This window comes from Phoca vitulina, unplaced genomic scaffold (assembly GCF_004348235.1).
Source record: "Phoca vitulina isolate PV1807 unplaced genomic scaffold, GSC_HSeal_1.0 scaffold11, whole genome shotgun sequence".
Classification (NCBI taxonomy): domain Eukaryota; kingdom Metazoa; phylum Chordata; class Mammalia; order Carnivora; family Phocidae; genus Phoca; species Phoca vitulina.
Window position 1 is genome coordinate 38447182 of NW_022589714.1, and position 6413 is coordinate 38453594.

General features: G+C 42.2%; 1 pseudogene; it reads right to left on the reverse strand.

The window, feature by feature from the left end:
- Positions 1-2334: 2334 nt before the first annotated feature.
- LOC116635794 lies at positions 2335-4275 on the reverse strand (annotated as a pseudogene).
- Positions 4276-6413: the final 2138 nt, after the last annotated feature.

Consider the following 6413-nt stretch of genomic DNA (forward strand, 5'->3'; position numbering starts at 1 on the left):
TGTGAATGTGTTATATTGAATAACAAAAGGGAATTAAAGTTGGAGATAGAATTAAGGTTTCTAATCAACAGACTTTAACATAGGAAAATTATCATAGATTATCCAGGTAGGCCCAACCTAATCACATGAGCTTTTAAAAACAGAAGAGAGGGGCACCTGGGTGGTGCAGTTGGTTGAGTGTCCGATGCTTGGTTTTGGCTCAGGTTATGATCTCAGGGTCATGAGATCAAGCCCCAAGTAGGCGTCCACATTCAGCAGGGAGTCTGCTTGGGATTTCTCTCTCTCTCTCCCTCTGCCCCTCCACTCATGCCCTCTCTCTCTGTCTCTCTCTAAAATAAATAAATCTTTTAAAAAATAAATAAAAATAGAAACAGAAGATGGAGGCAAAAAAGTGGGTAAGAGAGATGCAACATGAGAAAGACAACATGCAACATGACAAAGAGAGATGCAACATGACAAAGAAGATGGAGTAAGGGTGCAATGAGCCAAGGAATGTGGTAGCCTGGGAAATGCCCCTTTGTTTACAGCCAGCAGGAAAACTGGCACCTCAGTCCTACAGCCAAGGAATTGAATACTCCAGTCAATCTGAATGAGCAGGAAGCTGGTTCTCTCCTACAACGTCCAGGAAAGAGCGCAGCCTGCCAACATCTTGACTTTTTTTTTTTAATTTATTTATTTATTTGAGAGAGGGAGAGAGGGTGGGGTGGGGGAGGGGCAGAGAGTCTTAAGCAGACTCAGCTTTGAGCATGGAGCACAATGCAGGGCCTGATCCCATTACCCTGAGATCACGACCTGAGCCAAAACCAAGAGTCGGTCGCCCACCGACTGTACCACTCAGGCACCCCAACACCTTGATTTTAATCCCTGAGGCCCATACCAGACTTCTGGCCTGGAGAACTGTAAGATTATACATTTGTGTTCTTTAAGCCACTAGCTTTGTGGCAATTTGTAATGGCAGCATATAAGACGATTACACAATTGTTTTCTATTTTTTTCCTAGCTTTTATAATTGTTCTCAGGTCAATGATTAGTCACCCATAGCTTGATGTATCCATCAGAGTTCAGTCACAGAATCAGAACTTGTGTGCATTATGGGATAAAGATTTTGTTATAGGAATCAAATGTGACATAGTTGTGGAAGGAGCTGGGAAAGTAAAAGCCTAGGAAGGAAGTTGGAGGATCAGAGAAAAAGTCACCAACCCCTCAATTTGAGAAGCAAAGCACAACCACCTGCCAAAATGGCTGCAGAGTGATGGCTTATGGGAAGGCCTGGAGGAAGCCACGCTTCTGTGTAACTACCACCTCTGTGGGTTCACCACCAAGTGTCTGGTAGTGACACTGGAGCCACTGTTGGTCAAGGGTCTTCCATCAAGAAGAAGAGCTGCATCCAGAACAGAGGAAAGGGAGAACATGCTAGAGCTATCAGCACTTCTGTGTTTGTCTGTAACTGCATCTAACCACAAGGAACTTCAAAGGTTAAAAACTGCTTCACTTCCATATTCCAAATCTTGCATAAATTTTTTTTTGTCCAACTCTAACTCAGAACCAGAGAGGGAAGGGGATTCTGGAAAAGGGGTTTCAGTTTCATCAAGCTGACGCAGTACTGGTGACCACAGTCTACGCTTTGTCAATTTGGCACCCATACATATCGCTTTTAACCATATTTTAAAATCCTCCAAATAAAAACAATAGCAAAATGCTTTCACCTAACATGCTGCATGCTAGCCTTTGTGGGCTTCCTCCCCAAAACCCAGTATCTCAATCTAATTATAAGAAAAGCATCAAATAAATCTCAGTTGACAGACATTCTACAAAATACCTGACCAGTACTCCTCAAAACTGTCAAGGCCATCAAAAACAAGGAAAGTCCAAGGAACTATCAGAGCCAAGAGGAACCTAAGGAGACACAACATATATGTAATCTCCTACATGCGATTCTGAAACAGAAAAGGACATTAAGTAAAAACAAAGGACATTTGAATAAAGTATGGGCTTAGGTGAATGGTAATGTATCAAAACTGGTTCTTTCATTATGATAAATATGCCATGCCAGTGTAAAATACTAATAATAGGAGAAACTCAGTGTGGAGTACAGCATTCTTCAGAGATACTATGGGTTGTGTTCCAGACCACTACAGTAAAGTGAATTATCACAATTAAGCAGGTCAAATGAATTTTTTGGTTTCCCAGTGCATATAAAAGTTATGTGTATACTATTCTTTAGCCTATTAAATGTGCAATAACATTATGTCTAAAAAGCAATATACATATGTTAATTTAAAAATACTTTATTACTAAAAAATTCTGATTATCATCTGAGCTTTCAGCAAGTAGTTATGTTTTTGCTGGTGGAGGGTCTTATCTCCATGTTGTTAGCCACTGACTGATCAGGGTGGTGGTGGCTGAGGGCTGCGGTGGCCGTGGCAGTTTCTTAAAAGAAGACAATGAAGTTTGCCGCATCGAGTGACTCTTCCTTTCACGAATGCTTTCTCTGCAGCGGGCGATGCTGTTTGATAACATTTTACCCACAGTAGAACTTCTTTCAAAATTGGAGTCAGTCCCTCCAAAACCTGCCACTGCTTTATCAACTAAGTTTATGGAATATTCTAAATCCTTTGTGTCATTTCAACCATCTTCACAGCATCTTCACCAGGAGTAGATTCCATCTCAAGGAACCACCTTCTTTCTTCCTCCATAAGAAGCAACTCTTCAGCCGTTCAAGTTTGGTCATGAGATGGCAGCAATGCGGTCCCATCTTCAGGCGCCACATCTGATTCTAATTCTCTTGCTGTTTCCACCACATCTGCTGTTACTTCCTCCACTCAAGTCCTGATCCCCTCAAAGTCCTCCATGAGGGTAACAATCAACTTCTTCCAAACTCCTGTTCATGTTGATATTCTGACCTCTTATCATGAATTGTGAATGTCCTTACTGGCATCTAGAAGGGTGAATTTTTTGAGAATCGTTTCCATTTACTTTGCCCAGATCCATCAGAGGAATCACTGTCTATGGCAGCTCTAGCCTTATGAAATATGTTTCTTAAATAACAAGATTTGAAAGTCTTAATTACTCCTTGATCCATGAGCTGCAGAATGGATGTTGCATTAGCAGGCATGAGAACAAGGTGAATCTTGTACATCTTCATCAGAGCTCTTGGGTGCATTGGCAATGAGCAGTACTATTTTGAAAAGAATCTTCTCTGAGAAGTAGGCTGCAGCAGTGGGTTTAAAATATTCAGTAAACCATGTTGTGAACAGATGTGCTGTCATCCAGGCTTTATTCCATTTACAGAACACAAGCAGAGTAGATTTAGCATAATTTTGAAGGGCCCTAGAATCTTCAGAATGGTAAATGAGCATTGGCTCCGGCTTAAGGTCACCAGCTGCATTAGCCCCTAACGAGAGAGTCAGCCTGTCCTTGGAAGTTTTGAAGCCAGGCACTGACTTCTCCTATCTGTGAAAGTCCTAGATGGCATCTTCTTCCAAAAGAAGGCTGTTTTGTTTACACAGAAAATCTGTTGTTTAGCATAGCCACCATCTTGGATAATTTTAGCTAGATCTTCTGGAGAACTCGCTGCAGCTTCTCCACCAGCACTGGCTACTTCCCCTTGCACTTTGATGTTATGGAGATGACTTCTCTCCCTAGACTTCATGAACCCACCTCTGCTAGCTTCAGACTTTTCTTTCCCAGCTTCCCCACCTCTCTCAGCCTTCACAGAATTGAAGAGAATTAGGATCTTGCTCTGGATCAGGCTTTGGCTTAAGGGAATGTTGTGGCTGGTTTGATCTTCTATCCAGACCACTCAGACTTTCTCCATCTCAGCAATATGGCTGTTTCACTTTTTTACCAGGCTTGTGTTCACTGGAGCAGCACTTAATTTCCTTCACGAACTTTTCCTTTGCTTTCACAATTTGGCTAACTGGTTGGCACAAGAGGTGCAGCTTTCTGCCGATCTGGGCTTTCAACATGCCTTCCTCACTAAGTGTAATCATTTCGAACTTTTGACTTGAAGTTGACCATGCAACTCCTCCCTTTCACTTGAACACTTTGAAGCCATCGTAGGATTATTAATTGGCCTAATTTCAATATCACTGTGTCCCAGGGAACAGGAAGGCCCGAGGAAAAGGAGATAGATGGGGGAACGGGTGCTCGGTGAAGTAATCATAACATCAGAACACATGCAACATTTAAGGATTAAGTTTGTCATCTTACATGAATGGGGTTCATGATGTCCCAAAACAATTACAATAGTAACATCAAAGATCACTGATCACAGATCACCATCACCAATATAATAGTAATGAAAAAGTTTGAAATATTGCGAGAATTACCAAAATGTGACATGGAGACATGAAGTGAGCAAATGCTGTTGGAAAAGTAGCACGGGTAGACTTGCTCGATGAAAAGTTGCCACAAACCTGCAATTTGTAAAATCCACAATATCTGGAAAGCACAATAAAACAAAATGCAATCAAATGAGGTATGCCCATATGTGGAAACTTTGTATTATCTTTGCAATTTTTCTATAAATGTAAAACTATCCTAAAATAAAACTTGATTTTAAAAATAGAATATAAAGATTTATTCATTTGGGGGCGATGTTCTTTTCTCTAAATGATAATTCCCCTTTGATATCCTGTAACTTAAATACAAAGATCCATGGCTAACCACTATTAATACCTCTTATGTTAGCTAACAGCGGAATGGGAAAGTGGGCAGGGGGTGGAGATGAAGAAAAAGAAGTCTTTAATACCTAAATAAATATGCTATATTCATACAAAAGATTTTTTTTATTTATTTTGAGAGAAAGAGGCAGGGAGGGGCAGAGGCAGAGGGAGAGAATCTTTTTTTTTTTTTTTTTTAAGATTTTATTTATTTGTCAGAGAGAGAGAGCACAAGCAGAGGGAGCAGCAGAGGGAGAGGGAGAAGCAGGCTCCCCACTGAGCAGGGAGCCCAGTGAAGGACTCAATCCCAGGACCCTGGGATTATGACCTGAGCCGAAAGCAGACATTAACCGACTGAGCCACCCAGGCATCCCGGGAGAGAGAGAATCTTAAGCAGACTCCATGCCCAGTGCATGAGCCCGACACAGGACTTGCATCTCATGACCCCGAGATCATGACCTGAGCTGAAATCAAGAGTCAGACGCTCAACTGACTGAGCCACCCAGATGGCCCTGTATTCATACTAAAGTAAGGAAGAAACACTCATAAGTGTCCAGTGGTCATAGCTGGTATTTATGACTTCCTTCTTCCACGAGCCAGTCTCCATTCCTGTTGCTCTCATCAGTAAACACTTCAGCTGGGATGCTTTGCCTGAGGGGGTGACCCTTCCTGTTTCTGTTTCAGTGCTCTTTTGCTGTGCAACGAACCACCCCAAAACCCAGCGGCTTAAAACAACAGTGATTTATTATTTCTCATGATTTGGGGGGCCAAGGGTTCACGCAGGTCTTCACTAGGTGGTCCTACTGCACATGGCATCATCTAGCCATTACTCGGCCACATGCAGAGGGCCACTGAGCTGCACCAGAAGGATCAAAAAGGCTTTGCTCGTAGATTTGGAGATTCTTTTTTTAATTTTATTTTATTATGTTATGTTTATCACCATAACATCATTACTTTTCGATGTAGTGTTCCATGATTCATTGTTTGCGTATAACACCCAGTGCTCCGTTCAATACGTGCCCTCCTTAATACCCATCACCTGGCTAACCCATCCCCCAACCCCCCTCCCCTCTAGAACCCTCAGTTTGTTTCTCAGAGTCCATCGTCTCTCATGGTTCATCTCCCCCTCCGATTTCCCCCCCTTCATTTTTCCCTTCCTGCTATCTTCTTCTTCTTTTTTTTAACATGTAATGTATTATTTGTTTCAGAGGTACAGGTCTGTGATTCAACAGTCTTACACAATTCACAGCGCTCACCATAGCACCTAATTTGGAGATTTTGAGCCTCAGTGATCTCTCCTTTCGCTTGTGACGAGCTTTGGCTTCCTCACAGCATGGTAGTTTCAGGGTAGTTGAACTTAAAAGACAACTGGCATTTAAAAGAGATGAAACAGAAACCACCAAACCTCTTAAGGCATGGCTCAGAAGTCCCACAACGCCACTTCTGCTATATTTGGCTCTCAAAGCTAGCCGCAAGGCCAGCCCAGATGAAAGGGGAAGGGAAGTACACTCTCCCTCTTGCTAAGAGGAACAGCAAAGAATGTGTGCCCATCTGCGATCCACTAAACTGGTCGTGGAAATTTCCTCTAAGGTAAATTCCCAGAATTGGCACTGTGACCTCAAAGGTGTTCATTTTAAAAAATTTGACACATGTCCAAATGGCCCTCCATTCAGTTTTACCAGTCTGCATTCTCATTAGTGGTGTTTACCAATCAACTTCTCTGTGCCTTCACCAACACTGGGTGTCATT